This window comes from Lissotriton helveticus, chromosome 7 (genome assembly GCF_964261635.1).
Source record: "Lissotriton helveticus chromosome 7, aLisHel1.1, whole genome shotgun sequence".
NCBI lineage: Eukaryota > Metazoa > Chordata > Amphibia > Caudata > Salamandridae > Lissotriton > Lissotriton helveticus.
The window spans coordinates 1131586033-1131612585 of NC_136068.1; positions in this window are offsets into that span (position 1 = coordinate 1131586033).

Genomic DNA, 26553 nt, shown 5'->3' on the forward strand with positions numbered 1-26553 from the left:
GGTACCAATGCACAGTCTTAAATTCAGGAGGAATATTCTATTCCCTTCATCTGAGAAGTGCACACCATCTTCTCTGTAAATATCTTGCATGTTGTAACGCAAGTTGTTGTTGTATATTGAACCCATTCCATAGTCTCTCATGTAAGCAGAAACAGATTTATTCACATGTTTCCGTGCTTTTTCAAATTGTGGACAAAATTGGTTGGACCACTTCCATTTCTGCCTTTGGCATATATTGGAATATACCAAGGCAGTTTGTGGAAAAGTGCCATCAATTGCTCAAAGGTGTCCTTTAAAAGCATTTCCAGACCTACCCCAGTCAAAGTGCCCAAGTCATTTCCTCCACAGTGCACAATTAACAGGTCAGGGTGTGGGAAATGCAAAAAGGTTTTCACCAATGGAATCAATTGGTGACATTTTAATCCTCTGGGCCAATCCATTTTATGTTCACGTTTGATAAATCAAGGTTGTGTAAATTTCTTGTACTAGCATACCTTTGAGCCCAGTGGATATAGCTATGTCCGATAATCCAGACAGAATACATGGTCAGAGGAGATTCTGGTGCAGTTAGATGAAGTGTTGAAAAGAAATGGCAGTTGGAATAATAGGAGTTTGCAAAAAAAAACCTGTGGAGTTTCAGTGCTCTTGAATCCCAAGCAATGATTGGTAGAATGAGATAGGTGAAAACGGAAAGTTAGGGTGCATGGTTGTGTTCTGTGTAAGAAGTAATTTGAATGGTTAAAAAAAAGTTATTTAAAGAAACCTTACACCAGATAAGCTGGTGTATTTGCAGGTCAAACATCCTTGCAGAGGTGATTTGCAACATTGTAGAATAAACTTTTAACCCTGGGAGCTCAGTGAGGAGGGAGTTGCTATGGTAACAGGTAGAAAGGGCTGAGGGGGGGAAGGGTGTTGGTTTGAAAATAGAGAGGGAAGAGTTTTAATTGGTTAACAAAAAGGGATATCTGTGTAGAATTAGAGGTTTTCTGTGCCTTTATGGTTTGCAGTGCCTGGAGAACATACCTTTTGCTCTGCTAAAGAAATATTGGTGTGTGTATCTGACACTGTTGTGAATCTCCTAAAGCATTTGTAAAGGTGAGTTATGATTTATGTAATATACATAGAGACTTGTATACTCTATGGGGAAGATTTGGAAGGAAATTGTGGTCTTTACATGTTGCTTTGTGTCATGCTTTTTGATAATGCTTGGTAAAAGGTTTTTACTGCATAGAGTAATTGTATTTTGTAAAATTGTGAATTTTTAGTCATGACATGGAATGCTTCTACGTAGGACCTGTGCTGTGTTTTGTAAATGTGATGTAAAAAAACGATTTTGGGGGGAAAAAAGAGTTTTTACATTTTTTAAAAGGAATAAAGAATGTGTGCATGTTTAATAGAAATACATTTGACTCTTTACAATGATGTTACCTGTGTTAACTCAGTGTAGGAAGCATATTGAGTTTGTTTGCATAGAGGAATTGTATTTTGTAAAATTGTGAAGCTTCATGTGAAAGCTTTTGCCTTAGTCTTATCCCTGCTGTGAGGCAGATGGTTGTACATAGGATCTGTGCTGTGTTTCCTAAATGTGATGTTAAAAACGATTTTGGGGAAATGAATGTTTTTTACATATTTGAGTATATTGTGGCACAGAGGTTTAACAAGTGACGTATCTAATTACATGTGTCTCTTTTTAAATATGGTGCAAAAAGGTACATGTTTGGGCTTTCTTGGGGAGCGTAGGTGGTGAGGCTTGTGTCTAAGAGTGCAGTGGACTAGGCTTCATGAAGCCTATCCCTGACTGCACTGTTAGACACAGGTGTGAATTTGACTCTTTACAATGATGTTACATGTGTTAACTCAGTGTAGGAAGCATATTGAGTTTGTTTGCATAGAGGAATTGTATTTTGTAAAATTGTGAAGCTTCATGTGAAAGCTTTTGCCTTAGTATTATCCCTGCTGTGAGGCAGATGGTTGTACATAGGATCTGTGCTGTGTTTCCTAAATGTGATTTCAAAATCGATTTTGAGGAAATGAATGTTTTTTACATATTTGAGTATATTGTGACGCAGAGGTTTAAAACGTGCCGCATCTAATTACATGTGTCTCTTTTTAAATATGGTGCAAAAAGTACATGTTTGGGCTTTCCTGGGGAGCGTAGGTGGTGAGGCTTGTGTCTAAGAGTGCAGTGGACTAGACTTCATGAAGCCTATCCCTGACTGCACTGTTAGACACAGGTGTGAATTTGACTCTTTACAATGATGTTACATGTGTTAACTCAGTGTAGGAAGCATATTGAGTTTGTTTGCATAGAGGAATTGTAATTTGTAAAATTGTGAAGCTTCATGTGAAAGCTTTTGCCTTAGTCTTATCCCTGCTGTGAGGCAGATGGTTGTACATAGGATCTGTGCTGTGTTTCCTAAATGTGATGTCAAAAACGATTTTGGGGAAATGAATGTTTTTTACATATTTGAGTATATTGTGGCGCAGAGGTTTAAATCGTGATGCATCTAATTACATGTGTCACTTTTTAAATATGGAGCAAAAAGGTACATGTTTGGGCTTTCCTGGGGAGCGTAGGTAGTGAGGCTTGTGTCTAAAAGTGTAGTGGACTAGGCTTCATGAAGCATAAAAATAGTTTTTACATTTTTTAAAAGGAATAAAGAATGTGTGCATGTTTAATAGAAATACATTTGACTCTTTACAATGATGTTAGCTGTGTTAACTCAGTGTAGGAAGCATATTGAGTTTGTTTGCATAGAGGAATTGTATTTTGTAAAATTGTGAACCTTCATGTGCAAGATTTTGCCTCAGTCTTATCCCTGCTGTGAGGCAGATGGTTGTAAATATGATCTGTGCTGTGTTTCCTAAATGTGATGTCAAAAACGATTTGGGGGAAAATAAATGGATTTTACATTTTTGAGTATAATGTGGCGCAAAGGTTTAAAAAATGACGCATACATGCGTCACTTTTTAAATATGGGGAAAAAAGGTACATGTTTGGGCTTTCCTGGGGAGCCTAGGTGGTGAGGATTGTATCTAAGTGTGCAGTGGACTAGGCTTCATGAAGCATATCCCTGTCTGCATTCTTAGACACAGGTGTCAATTTGACTCTTTACAATGATGTTAGCTGTGTTTTAAAACAGTGTAGGAATCATATTGAGTTTGTTTGCATAGAGGAATTGTATTTTGTAAAATTTTGAAGCTCCATGAGAAAGCGTTTGCCTCACTCTTATTCCTGTTGTGAGGCAGGTGCAAGATTTTGCCTCAGTCTTATCCCTGCTGTGAGGCAGATGATTGTAAATAGGATCTGTGCTGTGTTTCCTAAATGTAATGTCAAAAACGATTTTGGGGAAAATAAATGGTTTTTACATTTTTGAGTATTATGTGGCACAGAGGTTTAAAAAGTGACGCATCTACCTACATGCGTCACTTTTTAAATATGGGGCAAAAAAGGTACTTGTTTGGGCTTTCCTGGGGAGCATAGGTGTTGAGGCTTGTGTCTAAGAGTGCAGTGGATTAGGCTTCATGGAGCCTATCTCTGCTGCATTCTTAGACACAGGTGTTTTGAGGCAAAATCTTGCACTTGTCTCACAACAGGAATAAGACTGAGGCAAACGCTTTCTCATGGAGCTTCACAATTTTACAAAATACAATTCCTCTATGTAAACAAACTCAATATGCTTCCTACACTGATTTAAAACACAGGTAACATCATTGTAAAGAGTCAAATTGACACCTGTCTCTAAGAATGCAGACAGGGATATGCTTCATGAAGCCTAGTCCACTGCACACTTAGATACAATCCTCACCATCTAGGCTCCCCAGGAAAGCCCAAACATGTACCTTTTTTCCCCATATTTAAAAAGTGACGCATGTATGCGTCATTTTTTAAACCTTTGCGCCACATTATTCTCAAAAATGTAAAATACATTTATTTTCCCCAAAATCGTTTTTGATATCAAATTTAGGAAACACAGCATAGATCATATTTACAATCATCTGCCTCACAATAGGGATAAGACTGAGGCAAAATCTTGCACCTGCCTCACAACAGGAATAAGACTGAGGCAAACACTTTCACATGGAGCTTCACAATTTTACAAAATACAATTCCTCTATGCAAACAAACTCAATATGATTCCTACACTGATTTAAAACACAGCTAACATCACTGTAAAGAGTCAAATTAACACCTGCGTCTAAGAATGCAGACAGGTATATGCTTCATGAAGCCTAGTCCACTGCACTCTTAGACACAAGCTTCACCAACTACGCTCCCCAGGAAAACCCAAACAAGTACCTTTTTGCTCCATATTTAAAAATTGATGCATGTAGGTAGATGCGTCACTTTTTAAACATCTGCGCCACATTATAATCAAAAATGTAAAAACCAATCATTTTCTCCAAAATCGTTTTTGACATCACATTTAGGAAACACAGCACAGATCCTATTTACAATCATCTGCCTCACAGAAGGGATACGACTGAGGCAATTTCTTGCACCTACCTCACAACAGGAATAAGACTGAGGCAAACGCTTTCTCATGGAGCTTCACAATTTTATAAAATACAATTCTATATAACTATATAACTCAATATTTTCTTGGGAAGCATAGGTGGTGAAGCCTGTGTATAAGAGTGCAGTGGAGTTAGACATAGGTCTGATCTTCTTTGTAGTTGTTGGACAGAGCTGTCTTCCACTATATTTTTCAATACAGTCCTCACCTTTTGTGCACCACTGGAGAATCCTCACCTGCTCTGAAACCCTGTATTGATCGTTTGCTTTTTGTCATTGCTTTGTTGTTTGGTAAAAGTGGTCTATAATGTGCTACTGTTTTTCTTTAACACAGATTGAAATCGTTATTTGAAGAAAAAGCAAAGATGCCCACAAAGGAAAAGACAAAGAAACAATGTAACCGGGAAAAATCAAAAACAGCAACGGAATTACAGCATTCTTCCACAACAGATACTTCAAAAAACAGGAACAAAGCTCCTGGTAAGACAACTAAGTCTTTTTTACGCAACATATGTACATCCAGAAAAAATAATGGACACCATGTAGAAAAAGAAAATGAGAGAGTAAAATTGAAAAGGAAGGAGAGAACTTCAAAGAATCCTAAAACTGGAGCAGGAGAGAATAATATGTATAGGAATAAAAGGCAGAATCAGTTTAGAGACATTCGTAGATGAATGTTTCGCAATAGGGTGGTTTTAAATTTGTTAAAAAACATTAGGAAAGGTAAACAGAGAGCTGCTTTTTATAAGAAAAAGAAAAGTGTAGAGAAGATTGTTGATCAGGCTTTTGAAGTTAAGAAAAAATTATTTATTTTAATAATCAATAGAATTAGGACACTTAACAAGACAATTGATGTTTTCAAATCAAACAGTAGATGGAAAAGAGTAATTAATCGGACTAATTTTTGTAAAGTTTTTTCTGGAGAATGGATGCACAGTTCAAGTTGTGAGCCATTTTTTAATGAGGAGAGTTACTTCCAGGAGAATGATTTAGTGCATGCAGTTGACACCAGTGGTCGAGCGTATGAAGTGAAAGACGGTTGTCCGATTGAAAAAGAGAAACTTGTGCCTAGAGAACCAGAAGAGGTGTTATCTGATGGAGTTTTAGGGAGACGTACTAAGGGTCCAGTGTACACTTGGAAGTGTAGTAGTATTTGTAGTGTGCGACAGGAATCAATTGATTTGTTTTGTAATTTCTTATGTACATATAGTAAGAAAAGTCTAAGGCAGAAAATGAAGTTGTTGCAAGACTTAGATCCTTGCAGAGTGAGAGGAATCACAGGTTTGCAAGGGCATTAACTGGCTTGTCTTTCTAGAAAAGTCTGTCAGAGTGTTTTTCATCATTTTAGGATGTTAGCAGTGCATCATACCAAAATGAGGAAATTAGTGAGAATGTTGTATTATGCAAAAAGTCCAGCACTTAAGCTTAAACAATTAAACAGTGCTCTTTTGCATGGAACAGAATTAGATGTGAAGAAGATTTGTGAAGAAATTGAGATTTGTTATTTTCGTGAGCAAGAGGACAGTGTAGAAATTGAGACAGCAATTCAAGGTAATGTGGAAGACAATGTACAGATTTTAAATACAGAAAAGTTTGAGAAGGAAATTACCAGGTTTAAGGTGAAATCAAGTGAAAGGCCGAATTTTACTTGTGTGTGTTGTCGACGGACTCATTATAAGATTCAGACTAGGTTAGTTGATTTATATGCAAAAAGTGAAAAGATGGATAATTATGAGTGGAAAGATTTAGCAACTTATTTTTGGGTGGAGAATTCTTTTGATTTGAGTTCTGATCAGCGTATTTGTAAATATTGTTATGTCAAATTAAATCAAAACAGAATGCCTGCTAGAGCTGTTCATAATAATCTGGAGTTGATAGACATTCCCCGTGAATTGATGGATTTAAATACATATGAGTCTATTTTGATTCAATGTGTCCATCCTTTTCAGGCAATTGTTCGCATGGAGCCTAAGATAGGGAAATTGCCTCCTACAGATTTGCAGAGAGGATTAAAGGGTAGAGTTGTTTATTTGCCCCTAGATTTGAAAAAAAATATTGATACAATTGGTATAGAAAAAGTAGAAGAGGAACCTTTAGTTATTCTAGTTAATGGGGTTCCAGCAAAGAGTAAAAAAATCTGGCAAGATTTAGTGGATGTTAGGAAAGTCAAAAATGCAACGTTGTATTTAGTCAAAAACAATGAGTACTACAAAGATGTATGTGTTGCAGCAGAGGAAACAGCTACAGATGAAGACAGTGATTGTTCAGGCGGCCAAATTGAAAAAGTTGATGTGTCTAGAAGTGAAGAAATATATGAACATTATACTGTTCATCCTTTGCATTCCAAAGAAGTAATGGGGAATGCAATTGACTTGTTTCAAATGAAAACAGCAAAAGGAAGTCCCATTAGTGTATGGGAAGAAAGTTTGGAAGCTCGTTGTTTTCCACAGCTATTTCCAACAGGTCGAGGTGGACGATATGACGATCGACCACTTCAAATTCCTGCATCTGAATATCGAACTGTAAGATTATATGCTGAAGATGCAAGGTTTCGTCAATGTATTCCCTATTTGTTTCATCTACTGTATGAAAGTGACTTGTCTGGGCTTTCTTATGCAGTAAACCATATTCTGAAAAGTGGAGCACATCTACAAAATGTTTCGGCGAGGGACTTTATGGAGAAAGTGAATCTGCAAGATAATATTTTAGAATCTCATCTAATCAATCTCATGGCATGTCAGCGTGGTACAAATGAGTATTGGTATCGTCGCCATGGGGAATTGAAATGTATGCTAAGAAACTTAGGAACTCCTACATGGTTCCTCACTCTTAGCTGTGCCGAGTATGCATGGGAGGACTTACTTCAATTTCTACGAGAGGCCAATGCTAATATACAAAATATAGAATTCAAAACACCTGGAGAACTGTGCTCTTTGGATCCAGTGAATGTATGCAGATATTTTAATCATAGATTTGAAGCTATGATGTCTTTTATTACCAACAAAAATAAACCTCCCCTTGGAGAGGTTTTGGATTTCTTTTGGAGAAAGGAGTATCAAGCGAGAGGTGCTCCTCACATACATATGTTGTTGTGGATTAAAGATGCACCCAAATTTGGAACAGCTTCGGATGAGACAGTGATGAGTTTCATTGAAGAGTATTCAACATGTGCTGTTCCGAAAACTACGGAAGAAAACAGTTTAAGGCAACAAGTTTTACTCTTTCAATCCCATCGTTGTGGAAAGTACTGTCGTCGAAAATTCAGAAACAAGGACAAGTTCTACACAAAATGTCGTTTCAGCTTTCCACGACCAGTGATTTCTAAAGGAAGAGTAAATAATTTGATGTCTTCTCTGCGACATACTGTGACGAGGAAATCACCAAAAAATACATACAATTTAAAAAGAGACGAAGAGTCCAAGTACATCAACGACTACAACCCAGTGATTTTGTCCATGTGGAATGCTAACATGGATATTCAATTCGTTGCTGACAACTCTATTGCTGTAGCTCGATATGTGACGTCTTACATCACACAAAAAAGAAAAGACAGAACTAAAGCAAATGTGGGAGGACATTTCACATGAAAAGAGTCTAAGCAAGAAATTATACAGTTACAGTCTGAAGATGTTGTCGCATCGAGAAATTGGAGCGTATTAATGTTCTGATCGATTGTCGTCAGCAAGTCTCTATGCCAAATCTAGAACCATCATTTGGGTGAGTCTAGGTCTTGCTGCAACACGAAATCGAGTTTTGAAATCTGTACAAGAGATAGAGTATTTGGCGGAGAAAGAACCAGAAAGTACAGATATTTTGAAGACAAACATGTTGGATATATACTGTCCAAATAGAAGTCATCACCTTGAGAACGCTTGTCTCTATGAAGTTCTGCAGAGATATATTTATAAGAGGAACATCAGAGAAGATATCAATAATGGAATATATGGAGTCATTGGATGTGAAGGATGTCTAGTGAAACAGAAAAAAGTTCATTTGATTAATCATCGCAAATTGAGTTGTGATAATCCAGATAAAAGAGAATTTTATTATTTGGCTCTTTTGCAACTGTTTAAACCATGGCATGAAGAAGAGGAACTTCTTGGAGATTTTCTCTGTTATGAAGACTCCTTTAATGCAACGAAGGATACCATAGAATGTCCTGTTTTTCCAAATTATCTGCAAATATTGAATGAAGAAATAGAGCAAGAAGCCACAATTGCTGCAGTGATTGCGAGAGACAGTTCTCAAGGCAGTCAGAGTTCTGCTTCATTGAGTCAGGATCCACTAGGAGGACCAATTATCCAAAATGAAGCTGCTACTGCCATGGATGAGGTGGAAAGAGCTATGGAACAAGGTCAAGATGATGAAGTTAACTTAGAAGATTTGGTGAAACAACTAAACCTTGAGCAGAAACAGATATATGGCGAAGTCACAGAACAGATTGAACATGGATTCAGTCATGAGAAAAAAGAGTGCTCATGTACATCATTTAAGCTTGTCCAACTGTACGTGAGTGGAGAAGCGGGAACTGGAAAACGTTTTCTGATTAAAGCCATTGCAACTTATCTGCAGAAAAGGACTGAATCACCGCTGTCTTGTGTTGTTACTGCTCCAACTGGGCTGGCAGCACATAACATTAAAGGGATTACTTTACATCGTTTACTGATGCTGCCAGTGGAGCATGATAACAAATTGGAGTATCACAAGCTATCAGGAGATGCGTGTTCCGAAGTTTCGAGAGTCCTGAAGAAAATGAAACTTCTTATCATTGATGAAGTAAGCATGGTGTCAAATATCATGCTTGCTTTTGTGCATTTGAGAATGCAAGAAATTCTTAGAACAGACTATGATGTCTTATTTGGTGGAAAACATATTATTGTTTTTGGAGATCTTCTGCAGTTGACTCCAGTGAAAGGACAACCTGTTTTCAAAATGCTCACACATGAAAATACCAGGAAGTGCTTAGGGAGCATCAGAAACGTTAGTATATGGTTAAACTTTAAATATGCAGAACTGCTTCAAAATATGCGGCAGGCAAATGATGAAGATTATAAAAATATTCTACAAGATGTAAGGATCGGAAAAGTAAGTCAGCAAGGGAAAGAAGCTTAACATGCACGATTAATTTCAAATTTGTACCCAAATGAAAACATTCTTCCAGAGAACATATTTAAGAAAATTAACGAGAAGAAATCTGGCATATGTTTGTTGCCAACTCTGAAAGAATGTTCCATGTTCAACAACAAAATGTTACAGTTAGAAAATGAAGAGATAGTGAAACTGGAAGCTATTGATAAAATAGAGCATATGGGAGCAACAATTATTTTGTCTGAATATTTTAAATCAAAATTGGATTCATTAGAGAAGACTATATCTAAAACTGCTGGTTTTGAAAAGACTCTGAATGTGTGTTTGAATTGTCGTGTCATTTTAAGAAGGAATTTAAATGTTGAAAGAGGTCTAGTAAATGGAACAATGGGTTATGTTGTTGGTTTTGTGAATTACAAAAATAGAGATGGAATTGAAATTTAAAAAATTAAATTTGATGACATTGATGAAATAGAACAAATTTGTCGTTGTTCAGCTAGATTTTTGCTCGTGAAAGACTTATATGTTCGCCGAAAACAGTTTCCTATTTGTTTGGCATATGCGGTGACAATTCATAAGTCTCAAGGTTTAAGTGTAGATAGCGCTTTGGTGAACATTGGAAGTTCTGTGTTTAAAGAGGGTATGGCATATGTGGCATTATCACGAGTCAGAACTTTAGCAGGATTGTACTTGATTGAGTGTGATGAAACAAAGATTTGTGCAGATTTAGATTGTGTAAAAGAATACAATAGGTTAAGAAGAGAGTATGCTCCACATTTGCCTCAATATCCTCTGATTGAAAAACGTGTGGTAGGCTGAAAAAGAAGAAATGAGAGTAATTGCAGTGAGGTATCAGCAAAAAGGCATAAAGTAGATAAAAGTTTAATTGTAAAGAGAAACAAAAAGGATTCTGTTGAAGATGTTGTTGGATTTCAGTTTGAAAACAGTTCTGGTGTCAACTGCTATGCTAATGTAGTAGTTAATGTTGTTTTTTTTCTTCAAAATTTACAAAGACAGATTGTTGAAAATCGGGAACAAACATTGTGCTGTTTATTTAATTCTGTGTTAGACAAATGTAGTAGTGATAGAGCTAAAATAGAAAGTGTTTCAGAAATTAGAAATCTTCTAGATATATGTTTAGGTCAAAATCAATTTTCACAGAATATTCAGCAGGATTGTCAGGAATTTTTAATGTATATGTTTGATGTATTACAAGATGAAGGAGTAGATATAAAAAATCTATTTGGCCTTTCTTATCAATGGCAACATGACTGTGATAACTGTGCTTCATCAAGTACTACTAGAATAGACTCTGAAAGATTTATATATTTAACTTTACCAGACTGCAAATCAGTGTCTTTCAATAATCTAGTTAAAGCAGCGGATCACAATATGGTGTGTACCCAATGTAAGTCTGCAATGCTGTCCACATTATTTCTACAAAATTATGGTCACTATGTTATTTTAATGTTCCAACGATGTAGACCTGATGGAACTAAATTGACAACTTCTATTAAAAATTTCGTGGCTTCTCAGTTATCGATATCAGGAAGAACCTTTGCAGCTGTAGCTATTATTTTTCATGATGGTCCTTCTACAACATCAGGGCATTACACATGCTATTTAAAAACTTCTAAAGGTTGGACCCAATGTAACGACAATCATTTGACTTTCAAACAACGTTTGCCTTTTGGCTTTATAAATTCATATCTAGTGTTTTTACAGCCAAAATTTAGGTAAAGGTAATTGGCCTATGAAGACGGGAGGAGTACTCATATATACTCATACATCTGACACTATTTGGCCAAATGGAAAGGTGCAAGAATGAGTAAAGAGTCATGACTGAAAAAAAGGAGTATATTAAAATTTTGAAAATATTTCAGATGTTCTTGGAGCTTTTCTTGTAGAAAGTCGATTAAATGGATTTCTAAGTGAACAGCAAAATACTATGTAACGAGAAAAGGACCTCCATGATATACTATTTGGCCTCAAGGAAAAGTAAGTCAATCAAAGATTAGCGTACATTTGTCATTTGTCAGTATGTAAGTTTTTTTTAAAACACAATCTTTTAGATTGTGTTTTTTTTTCCCGCTGTCATATGATGAGTAATTTGAACTCACTGCTTTAAGTGAAATTCAATATATTCTGAGAACAGCAAAAATAAACTATGTAACATGTTGTAGAAATTATTCTATACTTTGGATTGTGTAAGTTAAATTGTATTCCCATTCTCTGACATCCACTCTCCCTCGCTTATCTTTGTTTGCTTCTTACTTTTGACCTCTTCTCTCTATTTTTCATTCACTACTTCTCTGTGCTCAGTGCCTCACTCTACTTGTGTTATTTTCACTTGTGTTTATCTACCTTCTATCACTTCTTTTACAACAACTTCACTGCTCCTCTCTCGTCGTTCTTCATCCCATTTCTTTTACTCTGGTTCCGTTACTATCCATCATTTCCTTTCTTTCAATGTCCTTCTCTTTACTTTCATCACCAAATTATTTTTTCTCAGTAGCACTGTTTTAGTCGTGTTCTCCTCTCTTTCCTTTTTTTTGCTCACTTACTTTTTTTCTTTTCTCACTCATTGTACTCCACCTCACTCCGTTTTTCTCTTAGTGTGTCTACCTTATAACTTCCTCAGTCCATTTCCTTCAATTGTTGTATATTATTCTGTCTCCCTTCATCCTTTCACTCTATGACTGTTCTTCACTTACTCTCAGTTATCTTCTATTCCTCATTCTTCTAAATGCATCATTAATTAGACTGTTTTCTGTCTCAGTCATTATCTTTTTACTTACTTGTGTTTCCTGATTTAGTTTTGCTAACTCACATTATTTTAATATCTTTCTTACCTTCAGTTCATTTCTCTGTTCTTCTCTCTCTTTTTCTTAGTGAATCTATATGCCTTACTCTTTGTAATTTGTTCTCCTTCTATTTCTTTTTCCCTCTTTTTGTCCTTCTACCTTAGTTTATTTCCCTTTCTGTGTTCTTCAATCCAACTTTATTTCTAAATAGAGTGGTATGATGTTTTTAGCTCTTCATTTGTATCTTTTAATTTAAAATACATATTTTACTAATAACTTATTTTTATTTTCTCTCTTTCACAGATACCAACTGTAGTAAAACAAATTATAGTTATATTTATTATATGGTAAGTATGACTAAAAAAATGTAGTTTGTTATCACCCTTTGCTTTAAGGTCACTAACATTTTCTCACTCTACCTCACTCCTGTGTTTTTACTCTGCTTCTCTCACTTATTCTTATTCTCCATGTTTACTCCCCTTTCATTATTTACCCTCTCATATTCAACTTCTTTTGATCCCTATTCTTTACTTCACTTACCCTCTGTTCCCTTCCTTTGCTTCTTTACTCATTCTCTTTTTCTTAATCATTTACCTTACTCCTACACATATACCTCATCCCCCTCCCCTCCCAACACATACACACACCTGTAACATACACCCCACACACACACCACACCTACACCTCATACACACAAAAAAAACCTCCCACACACACTCCTCAAAAACACACACACATTCCATACACACACATACATCGAACACATATACACCCCACACTCATACACTTCTCACACATATTTCACACACCCTCATCTCTACCCACACCAAAACACTCCACACAACCACACCCACAGACACACCTTACACACCCACACTTTGACCTACACCCACTAACTCCCTGTAAGTCACACACACTGCATTACTTATCTTTTTTTGCGGTTGTACTCAAGCCCATTCAGGTACTGTTCCCTTTACTCTCTTTGTCCTCTCTCTTTGTCACTCACCATGTGTTATCCTAATTCAATATTTCTCCCTCTATCACCCCTCTTTACTTTTACTATGGGTAGCGCACCGGGGAGCGTAACAAGGGGAAAACAAAGAGAAACAGTAAAATAATATTTTAGAGTGCTTTGAGGTAGGGTAGCTGTTGTGTTGTGTGGGTGATTTACTTACTGCACTCCTTCCACTCCTTTTCTCAGTACCTCTGTTCTCACAGTTCTTCATTCCCATTCACTCAGTCCGTCTATCTTACTGTAATTGTCTCTGTCTCTTCACTCTTTTACTACTTGTTCATTATGCTTTCTCCCTGAAGTTCAAGCACACTACGTTATTTACATTTCTTTGCTGCTTCAATTATTCCCTTTCTGTTACTTCTTCTTTTCTTCTTTTAGTTTTTTCTCTCTGTCAATCCACATGTTTTAACTTTATTCGATGTTATCCATCTTATTTCATCCCTCTTTAGTTATGCACACTACTTTTTTCTCTCTCTCCCTTACCAGTGTTATTTAAATCTGGTTCCGTTATTACCTTTTATTTGTACATCATTTTTTCTCTTTCCTTTTACTCTTTACAGCCACTCACATTCTTCATGTGCCTCTGCTTTAGTATTCTTCTTCTCTCTTTCTTTGTTTCACAGCCTTATATTTTTTTCATTTTCTCTCTTATACTTTGTTATATCTTTTACACTGTTTTACTATGTATTACACAGTACATCTGTGTTGCTCTCTCTTGCTGTCTGTCTCTTAACATTACTCTCTCTTTCTCTTTCTCTTATGCTCTCCTTTTTTTCTTTTTTTTTGTTGCGCTAACGGGACGCTCACCGGTGCGCGTACCGGGAAGCGCACCCATGAGAAAAATGAAGTCAAGAGTGCTAAAAATTTTAGTAATTTTTAAAAAATGGGAGGTAGTTCTGAAAAGAACTTTTTTTAATGTTTTTGTTGTTTTATATTTTATTTTTCTGAACATTTTTTTTGTTGTATTTTTTGAACAATTTTATGTTTTTTGGTTTTTTTTGGGGGGGAACAACGAAAAACAGGCATTAGAAAGGGCTCAACAGGAGCAAAAAATTTTTTTTATTTCTTGGGGCGTTTTGAGCACTTGTGGTTTTCAAATGCTCTATTAATCAAAATGATACTCATATTCTCACATGAAAGTAGGTCACCACAATAAAGGCACACTATCTTCATGTGCACAAAATTCTGTTGGATATTTGGGACCGTCTCCCTCGCCTCTGGTCCCGATAGAGTTGCCTGTGCCGATGTACTGGCCACAGGAGTTGGTGGGTTATCTTGGAGGTGACGCATCTCTGCAACGCTGTAATTGAGTGGATGCCACCTCTGCATATGGCGGTGCATAGTATAGTTACCATAACTATACTTTTTGTCTGTACCTCTAGACAAAACATCTTTACAAATGAGGCATGTCACATGTCGGGCATTGACCTTTTTTTGGCCTTGAGGGTATGAATAAAATTGCCAAATAAAACTGTCTTTGTGGTGGGATTTCCGGGGCTCTTCACGTAAGAACTGCCTCGGCTATACGTCTTCTTCCTCTTCTTCTTCCTCTTCCTCTTCCTCTGGGTTGGAAAGAAACTGTGGAGGTGGTCCTTCCTTCCTAGGTGGTTGTGGTGGTGGTGGGGGTCCACCAGCTGCAGCTACTACAGATGCCATAACTAAGGTCTTCCTCTCACAAAGATGAAAGTCAGAGTGAGGAAAGAAGGAGGGGTTTTCATCATTTGGGAAAAAAAAAGTTCTAAACCAATGAAAAGTGTTATTTACAGGTCACATGACCTGTTACGCTTACGTTACGCGTCCTTGCTCCGCGCCCGGAGCGCTTCCGGTGTGCTGCACTTCGCGCCTCGTTCGCGCACCGGAGCGGCACCGGCGAACGCGGCGCGTCATAAGACGCATTACGCGGCAACGCGATACGTCGCGCTTACGCGATGCGTCACGATGTTGTTCTCGAACGCGGCAGTTGTACAAACGGTACGTTTCCCGGTACGCGGACCGGGTCGCGGCATAAAAATGAGCTAACGGGAAACTACCCGGTGCGCGGACCGGTAGCGAAACAAAAAAAAAAATATATATATATATATACATAAAAAAATTATATTAAATACATATAAAATATATTTTTCCTTTAAAAGAAGAATACATTTAACAGCTTTTAACATTTGCTATTAAAAAACCATTGAAATTCACTGAAAAAACCATAGGTTATAGACCATATATAGTTAGGAATTAGCATTTACAAAACCTTGAAAATTCACTGAAAAAAACATAGGTTATAGACCATATATAGTTAGGATTTAGCATTTATAAAACCTTATTTTACTCACACAAAACCATTGAAATTCGCATATATAGTTAGTTGCACTAACTATATATTTCGCGCACCCGCAATCCACTGCTGATGACGTCACATATTACATCATTCATGACATGGTCAGTGACATCACTGATGGCATCACTGATGACATCTCAAATGACATCACTGTTGACATCACTGATGACATCTCATTTGACATGACTGATCACATCACTGATGACATCATTCATGTGATAATACGATGAACTTCTTCAGACTCTAATATAACCTTATATACACTCAGTGTAAACAGACACTCACAGACTGTCACTCATCCATGGAGTTACTCACACACCTAGTCAGTCATGCAAAGAATCAATCACACCTCCATTTCCTCAACTATACAGTTATACACACCTTACTTATTCAAACAGATACTAACACATATTTACTCTCTTATACAATCCCTGATACAATTTCATAATGATCCATACAGCCACTCACACATTCACTGGCTCTTATGCACAGTTATTTATATATGTCAACTCTCACATATACTGTGTTTTAAATATGTCTTTACTTTGACATGTAGCACTGAGATATCCATTCACTCACCAATACACTCATGCACACAGTCAACCACCCATACAGCTGTTTCCACATGCACTTTTGAACCCATACATCTAGTGAATCAACTGCTCACACATCTATGCACAGAGTCATACACCTCTCAACCACCAATACACACACTCAGTCTCCCATACAAATACTTGGGCAACCAATCATAAACCCATATAGTTACTCATATAGCTACTGATCAACACATGCAGCAGTTTACAGAACAACAGACATAATGATGCACAAATTAAGACAGTTTAGTCACTAACCCATGCACTCAGTGAGACATATTTAATCACTCACTCATACAGTCAGTCATGCACCTACTAAATCCTTCATCCAGACACTTCTACATCCACTCATTCTTCAATATGTAAGACATATTTAAACTTTACAGAAACATAAAATCACTGGATGTTGTTTTCAGTGATGTCATCAGTGATGTCATTTGAGATGTCATCAGTGATGTCACTGACCATGTCATGAATGATGTAATATGTGACGTCATCAGCAGTGGATTGCGGGTGCGCGAAATATATAGTTAGTGCAACTAACTATAAATGCAAATTTCAATGGTTTTGTGAGAGTAAAATAAGGTTTTATAAATGCTAATTCCTAACTGTATATGGTCTATAACCTATGGTTTTTTCAGTGAATTTTCAAGGTTTTGTAAATGCTAATTCCTAACTATATATGGTCTATAACCTATATTTTTTTCAGTGAATATTATATATATATATATATTCACTGAAAAAACCATAGGTTATAGACCATATATAGTTAGGAATTAGCATTTAAAAAACCTTATTTTACTGACACAAAACCATTGAAATTCCATATATAGTTAGTTGCACTAACTATATATCGCGCACCCGCAATCCACTGCTGATCATGTCACATATTACATCATTCATGACATGGTCAGTGACATCACTGATGACATCACTGATGACATCTCAAATGACATCACTGATGACATCACTGATGACAACATCCAGTGACTGTATTTTTCTGTAAAGTTAAAATATGTCTTGAGTGGATGTATAAGTGTCTGGATGAAGGATTTAGTAGGTGCATGACTGACTGTATGAGTGAGTGATTAAATGTGTCTCACTGAATGCATGGGTTAGTGACTAAACTGTCTTAATTTGTGCATCATTATGTCTGTTGTTCTGTAAACTGCTGCATGTGTTGATCATTAGCTATACGAGAGGCTATATGTGTTATTAATTGGTTGCCCAAGTATTTCTATGGGAGATTGAGTTTGTGTGGGGGTGGCTGTAAGGTGTGTGACTCTATGCATAGATGTGTGAGCAGTTTATTCACTAGGTGTATGAGTTCAAGAGTGCATGTGGAAACAGCTACATGGGCAGTTGACTGTGTGCATGAGTGTATTGATGAGTGAATGGATATCTCAATGCTACATGTCATAGTAAGTACATATGTAAAACACAGTACATGTGAGAGTTGGCATATATAAATAACTGTGCATGAGAGCCACTGAATGAGTGAGTGGTTGTATCGATCATTGTGAACTTGTATCAGGGATTGTATAAGAGAGTAAATATGTGTTAGTATATGTTTCAATAAGTAAGGTGTGTTTAACTGTATAGTTGAAGAAATGGAGGTGAGATTGTTTCTTTGCATGACTGACTGGGTGTGTGAGTAACTCCATGGATGAGTGGCAGTGTGTGAGTGTCTGTTTACACTGAGTGTATCTAAGGTTATATTAGAGTCTGAAGAGGTTTATCGTATTAGCACAAGAATGATGTCAAATGAGATGTCATCAGTGATGTCATCAGTGATGTCATTTGAGATGTCATCAGTGATGTCATCAGTGATGTCACTGACCATGTCATGAATGATGTAATATGTGACATGATCAGCAGTGGATTGCGGGTGCGCGATATATAGTTAGTGCAACTAACTATATATGGAATTTCAATGGTTTTGTGTGAGTAAAATAAGGTTTTTTAAATGCTAATTCCTAACTATATATGGTCTATAACCTATGGTTTTTTCAGTGAATTTTCAAGGTTTTGTAAATGCTAATTCCTAACTATATATGGTCTATAACCTATGGTTTTTTCAGTGAATTTCAATGGTTTTTTAATAGCAAATATCATAAGCTGTCGAATGTCAAGTACGTGGTAAGTAAAAACATTTTCGTGTTTATGCACACTGATCTGCTTTGAATACTGCCCCCCACCCCTCATTTCTATTAGGAGTACTCTCTCTTTGCAGATAGTGAAGGGTAGTTAACGCAGCCCTTTGCCCCCTTTGTAATACGTCGTGCCTGCTTCTCTCTCCATTTGATTGATTGTTCTCTTTGGTTCATTCTCTATTTACAAACAAGCACAGAGTCGCAATACTCTGTTTAGTCTTTGCAGATAGCGAAAAATCGTGTAAAAAAACAAAAGGAATCGAGCAAAATCAGTAGGCCACTAATGGGATCTCTTTTTGACCTCGCTAAAATAGAAACATTAGGAACAACCTGTTGAAAATAGCAATGCGTATGTACATAAGCGGCGTTCATTTGTGTTCACAGTACCCCTTGTTGATTGTTTCAATCGAGCATTGAATTGTTCGAAGTTAATTCTCTTAAGGATCTTCTCTACCTGCAAACGAGGAAGAATAGGAATATTCTCTCTCCCTTTGCAGATAGTGAAGGGTAGGTAACGCAAGCCTTTAACACGTCGTACCTATTTCATTCCTCATTGATTGATTGATTGTCCGAACATTAACTGTTTGGGAATTAGTTCTTTTTGGAGGTATTCCCTGTTTGCATATAAACGTAGGAAAATCTTTGCAAGTAGTGAAAGGGTACGTAATGCGGACCTTTCTCCCCCGTTGTAATCTGTCATGCCTATCTACTCCCCACTGATTGATGCACCTTTTTCACCCGGACCATTTACTAGAGATACGTCATCTGGCCCGACCAGAGAGCACCCCTAGTGAAAAGGACATATGCAATAATAACGAAGTGATCACTGTATCCTGTTAACAGAAACTTTACCATGAAACAACCTGGAAAGAAAAAAATAGGAAAACGAAAATCAGTAGGCCACTGATGAACATGAACTTTTATTAAACAACAAACAAAGAAACGATAACATAACGTAATGATAAAACCTATTAATGTCCTAGAAACAAGAAAACGTTAAAGTATGCCAGTGGTGAGAGACCAGAAAAACAGTCCGAGAACCCAAATCACCCCTCGCTGTCCCAACTCATGCACTCTGAAAGTTCAAAGTTTTGAGGAGTGCTTGTAACATTGTCTGAAGCCTATTTGCAATTGCTTCATCTTCACTATTCTTAAAGTAAGTGGGGGCTGTTGTGATGCGGTGCCACCCTGAACCGCTTGACGGAGGCCCCCGAGGGACGGTGTCATGTCGCGGACTCGGAGGGGGCGCTTGGCTCCGGCCCCCTCCCCAAGTCGTGTTGCCCTGGTGTGGCCTGAGATCGCCCCCGACATAGGTGGCCGGCTCCCGGGGTCAAGCGGAACTTTTTTCCTTTTGGTGACTCTTCCATTCTTCACCTTGTCCCACAATCCGTTTCACCTAAAGACACGCTGTAGTGGGGCACCCCTTTTCCATTTCATTTGCCATTCAGCCCGCTTTTGCTACACTGTGCCTCTTCCGCTATTCAGCTGTTTACCGCCCGCTCTTTCGACTACAGCGTCTCGCTCACCATGTACTTGAGTTGCTCCCGCTCTTGCGGTGCAGCGATAGGCGGCTGCCACAGGACTCTCAAAATGGCGGCCATCTCTTCAGATTTGGGCGTGGTCCACTAAAATGGGCCTGCGACACCTTGGAACTCGGACGCTTGTCTGCTAGAGCTTGGGCTCCATTCTCGAAACCGTCCCCTCATCCTTGAAGATTCTACAAAAGTCTTGGGGGCCCCCGACTCCCGCAGGCTTCTGGTGGGGAGCGCCTAGCATGATTGCTCGTGGAATGGCCACGACGGAGCTACGAAATGGTGGTGCTCTCATGCTAACGCCAGCTTCAGTCTGAAACATCCAGAAACACTGTAGACTACCAATTCGATCAGTTCCGGTAGCGCTCCAACGTGACCCGGTAGAGAAGAACTTGCCCTCCCCTCTTTGACTGATGGTTCTTGTTGCCTGTCCCTTCTGTTGTCATTTAACAGAACTATTTAGCCTGCTGAAAGGGGTTGTGTGCCGTCCGCTGGTTGGTGGAGACATTTTCACTATATTCTGGACCTGCGTTGTCGCGTAATGCGTCATATGACGCGCCGCGTTAGAAAGTTTAATAAATTATTAAACACAATAAACAATCCTTAAAAAATAAAAAAAAATAAAAAATAATCAACAAAACCAACAATCAATTAAAAACAGTATTTGAAAAGTCTATCATTCATTTTTCATTGCAGTACGCTGCCCAGAAAGCTTCCCGGTTCCCGGACCGGGCGCTACCCACGCAAAAAAACAAAAAAAAAATTTTTTTTTTTGCCCCGCGGGGCCGTTTTAAAGCCTCCACATTAAACCTAGGGGGTCAGGGAGGATCTACTATGCCCCCTTATGGTTATTTGCCCCTTTGTTTTGGCCTCCTCTTGTCTCTCGATCCTACCGAGAGACAAGATGGCGGCAGCTACGGACTTTTTGGAATGTTGACAGACGCCAGAGAACCAATCAGCTTCGCTTCACAAAGCTCCGTTGCGCGAAAAGTACGCGTCCTGGAGCGCTGCCCGGTCCGCTGTTACAGATATATATCTTTTTTTAAACGTTAATTTCTCAAAATCCACTGGAGCACATATATTGAGACCTACAAAAGGCACATCGGGCTACCAGTCCCTACAATTTTGCCAAGTTTCGTGCAAATCCATTCAGCCGTTCGGGCTAAAAGTGAGGCCAACCGCCCTATGGAAATTAACATGGGAAAAACGCGTTTTGGGACCCCCCTTTTTTCTCGGCCCCCCCTTGACGAACCCCCCCAAAATTTTCAGGGGCTGCTCAGAAACAAAATGTGCCATTTTCCTGAAAATTTCAGCCAATTCCGTCCACAAACGCCAAAGTTATTAGACATAGAATTTTCAAAAAACCCATAGGGAAAAAATCCTAACTATATATACCTACTGGCGACCGCCAGTAGGTAATATATATATATATATTTATATATATATATATATATATATATATATATATATATATATATATATATATATATATATATATATATATATATATATATATATATACATCCACAACACCCTCCACCCTCCAGCAAACAGAAGGAAGGGTCCATGCGAGGAAATCAGGAAAAAGTCTTTATTGCATCACAGAACATAATGCATTTCGGCTTAATTGCCTAGGCATCTGCCTTCTTCAGATGCCTCTGCCAAACTCAAGCCCAGTCACGCCTCCGCTTTTAAATCGTCCTGCATTCCGCCCCCAATTAAGAGCTTGCACCTTCCCAAACATGTGTGATCCTCCACCATGTCGCAGTACTGTAGGTACTACAACACCCAGAATGCTTCATACCTGGGTGAATGGTAGGTGGGGACGCGTGCAGTGGGCGCGTCGAAGGCATGCCAAAGGCAAGTCCGTCTGCGCCCTTCCGTGACAAGACAGCGCCAGAGGCCAGGACCCCTGGTCGAGCTGCTGCAGCTGTAAGTATTGTAAGCAACATCCAGTGCTATTCTAGCCAGGAACTGTTTGATTTTAGGAATAATAATTCCTTTTATTGTCAATGTCATTTTATGCACCTGATTGAAGGACCCTTCTCATGTAGAAATTGCCATTATCAAAGTAATAGTGTTGATATAAAGCAGACCTGGATTAATTCTGACCATCAGCTATTAAATAAGACCTCTTATCACATAAACTCAGCCACCCCCACTATGTGAGCCACATACCATAATTCAAAACCAGCTAAAATGGAAAAACATACTCTAAATGTTCGCTCTCTCCCCAAACACTCTATTGAAATTTGAGATTTACTTTCTTCAATACAGTCGGAGCTAGGTTCTCTAACGGAAACTTGGCTCAAACCACATTCTACACCTTCTATTACCCTAGCAGTTCTAGAGGGATACAAGCTTATCAGAATGGATAGACCAGTTAAGATGCATGGAGGGCTTCCTATTGTACATAAAGAGAGTATAAACGTTTGGGTACTGGATGAATACTGGGATTCAAAGATGGAAGCTCTTATTTTTCGAATTGACCTATCAGCTCAAGTCATTAGGAAAGGGGACTTGATTTATCACCCTCCTGGCCCCCTAACAGAATTCTCAAATTCACTTATTGAACTTATTGCTCCTCATGTACTCGCCAGCACAAATTTCGTGCTATTAGGTGACTTTAATATTCATAGCGAAAGTTCTAATAATATTGAGTCTTTGGCCTTTCTGGACCTGCAACAACTGAAATAGCCGCAATTCGCTCCGCCCCTTCCAATGATGCAATATCACCTAACACAGTTCCTGGATTGTATGTTGAACTGAATATCCCAGCATGCAGCAATCAGCCGGGATCAAGCGGACAAGTGGTTGCGCGAATTACAGAGAGAAGAAGGACCCTCTCTCATATTCCTGCCGTGCCCGCAGAAACAAACAGCCTCCTCGAGTCCCGAACTGCACCACCCTCGCTCATAGGCATCCATTTCACGGGGGTAAGTCCGACAATGCGTCTCTCCCAGCGCGGAGTACAAGGCTCTGACACCGCTTCTTTTCCTCCTGTCAACAATGGTGGGCCTGATCCATTCAATAACTTGAAAGCAAAGTGTTTTTCGCCGAGGCGGAAAAAGCCAGTGTTGATCAGGCCAACTTGCGTGCAGGGGCCTCTGTAACATGCCGCTGGCTAGCAATGTACAAAATGTCCAAAAAACCCCTCCAGAAGGAAAGGAAGAGGCCACAATAGGGGAACAATTCGAAGGCTCTTTATTCCAAAAATAGGCAACAACAGGCGTATGCATTTCGGCTGTGTAGCCTCTTCAGCGCCCAGTGTGGTCCAGGAGGAGAGTCGTTTGCCACAAAGTTGCTGAACCTGCAACAACTGAAATAGCCGCAATTCGATCCACCCCTTCCGATGATGCAATATCACCTAACACAGTTCCTGGATTGTATGTTGAACTGCATATCCCAGCATGCAGCAATCAGCCGGGATCGGGCGGCCAAGTGGTTGTGAGAATTACAGAGTGAAGTCGGACCCTCTCTCATATTCCTGCCGTGCCCGCAGAAACAAACAGCCTCCTCGAGTCCCCAACTGCACCACCCTCGCTCACAGGCATCCATTTCACGGGGGTAAATCCGACAATGCGTCTCTCCCGGCGCGGAGTACAAGGCTCCGACACCGCTTCTTTTCCTCCTGTCAACAATGGTGGGCCTGATCCATTCAATAATATATATATATATATCAGGTGCGCGACGCCCATTGGATTTAAATGGCTTCAGCCCCCCCCGTGGTGAGTGGCAACCCGGGATGAGACCGCTTTCCAGGCACAAACACAGCCGCACCCGAGCACTTCACAGGTCTTTAAAAGACCATTTTCATGTTAAATGAGGCATTGTTGTTTCACCCCTTCTAAGAGCCCCTGCAGCTCCACTCTGCCTATTGCTCAAAGATTCAGCCCCCCCGAATTTCTTTCTGAGACCCCCCCGAAATTTGGCTCTAGTTGCGCCTCTGATATATATATAAAACGTATTTAAACTTTACAGAAGCACACAGTCACTGGATGATGTCATCAGTGATGTCATTTGAGATGTCATCAGTGATATCATCAGTGATGTCACTAACCATGTCATGATGATGTAATATGTGACATAATAGCCGAATTTCTGTGGTTTTGTATACGAGAAATGTCCATCTAACAATAACGTAGATAGATAGATAGATAGATAGATAGATAGATAGATAGATAGATAGATAGATAGATAGATAGATAGATAGATAGATAGATAGATAGAAAAACATTGGCTAAAAGCAAAAAAAAACATGTTCATCTCAACAAGCACACATTGCCATAGTAGTACCTGACACTGAAGAGAAATACTTTGTGTGCGGACTCTTCCTTGTAAAATATCAAAATGTTGTTAAGCACAGCAAAGTTAACCACTAGCTAAAGTCAGCTCACCCACTGCCCCTTGCTTTAGTAGGTGGATGATAAATGTGAAAGACTCAACAGATGAATGGATGAAGAAGTAATGTAATTAATGTATAAGTTTAGTTTTTAGTTTTGGCTAACACCAAACTTAAAGATTGACAGTAGACTGTCAAAGGTCTGTGGTATATTAGACTTAAACTGCTCTCTGATATAGCCTCGCACGTGTGATCAACAATAGTTTTTAAGACCCTATTTCCCTTTTTTGAAAGAAAGTTAAACCTATACATTTTTGTATGTCTCCCTCCTTCAATAAGTTGTTTTATTTAAAACTCAGCCATAGCTCTTGTAGGGGCCTCCCTTCTGACTGGGACCGCCCTGCATCAGTTAGATGGAAGAGATCGTTGACCTGCTATATTACTGTATCTTCTCCTAAGTAGTTTATTGTAAGAAGTGTTTAATTCTCGTGTTAAAAGATGCCAGTAGAACCACCTAAATTCACATCTAAAGTGAACATTGCCGAGGAGGTTCTAGGTTGTAGCATGAGTAATCAATCCTCAGTGCTGGTATACCAAGTGATAGTCCTTTGATATAGCTGCTGTGTAAGTTATGTTTTGCAGTGTTCTAATATTTAAATTGATGTTTGTTCACTCATTATGTAAACTCTTTTTAATTGGTGTTTATAATGTATTTAACACATAGGAGAGTGTTGTTTACTTGTAATCTCCTATTTATTTCCTTTCCGCAGGAAAGTTCTAATGCTACAACAAACCTGTAGTAGGAAAATTGTAATAATTTACTGAAAATGAGTAGCAGTATCACACTGCCCATGACTCATGGCTGCCTTCGAAGAGAAACTGTGACAGAAGAAAGTGTCCACCATCCGAGCACACTCTCTGAGATGGCAAAAGAAGAAAAATGCCAACCCATACTTCTTCAGGAGCACAAGCTGTGGCTGAATGTCTGCACACAGAGTATCCGTCATATATTTTGAGGGAAATGGGTGCATCTGCCTTCTGTCTATGCTCCTCAGCAGTTAATGGACCTCTCACGATGGATATCTTTTCGTCTCAAGGAGAACGGTGTTCTGGAGAGATTTAAACAGCAACACACTGAACAGAACTGCAGATGTTAAGGGCAAAAGGAGTTTAAATGTTGTTTCAATCGTGAACCAGCTTTTTAATTTGACCATTGCATATTGTTGAAAAGATCATGCCAACTAACAGCTTGTCCAGTAGAAGGCAATTTATTCAAGAGTACAGCACGTGTGGTTCCTTCCCGGCTGGCCAGACATCATTTGCCACCAGTTGGAGTGTCCCACAGAATACACTACATCTAGAATACAACAAATGTTCTAATTTTACCAAGTACTATGATAGCTCATCACAACACGGATCACTGACATAACCTCGACAGACCGAATATCGAGTGGACAAAATATCGATGACAAATTATCGACAACAAAATTATCGATTGCCTATACTTAAACAACAAACCACAAAAATATCGAAACCACAATATCGACTAAAAAAAACAACGACTACAACAATATCGACTAACAACAATATCGACTTCTAAAACATCGATAATCACATATTTAAATGAAAAACAAAATATCGAATACAAAAATATAGATAGCAAATTGATCGATTTTTCAAAATATCGACATTACTATTTCCTTGAATAAATCACTTTATTATTTAAAATTGAGTCATACTAATCATAATTATTCAAATATTGTTTATATAAATTTATAAAATATATTATATATTTTCCTAACATTTATAACACACAATAAATACAAACATACATTTTATAATACATAAACAATGTTTTGAACGACTAAACATTTCTTACTGCAAATTATATATATTTCTCCACTTTACAAAAATAAAAATAACATTACCTGTACTAAATAAGGCCTTACACATTACAAAAACGTTAATTGGCGTCACCCAAATAAGGAAAGCAATTAGCATAACAGATAAAAAAATTCAAATCCACAAATAAAAACAGACTATCAATTTAAACAACCAATCCTATTTCTGAAACAATTAGACTAATACTATATAAACAAGATTACAACAAACTAAAAATGCAGGCTACATCTCCTAACTAAAGGAAGACGAAACTCTGCAGGATTTCTGAAAGAAAACTGA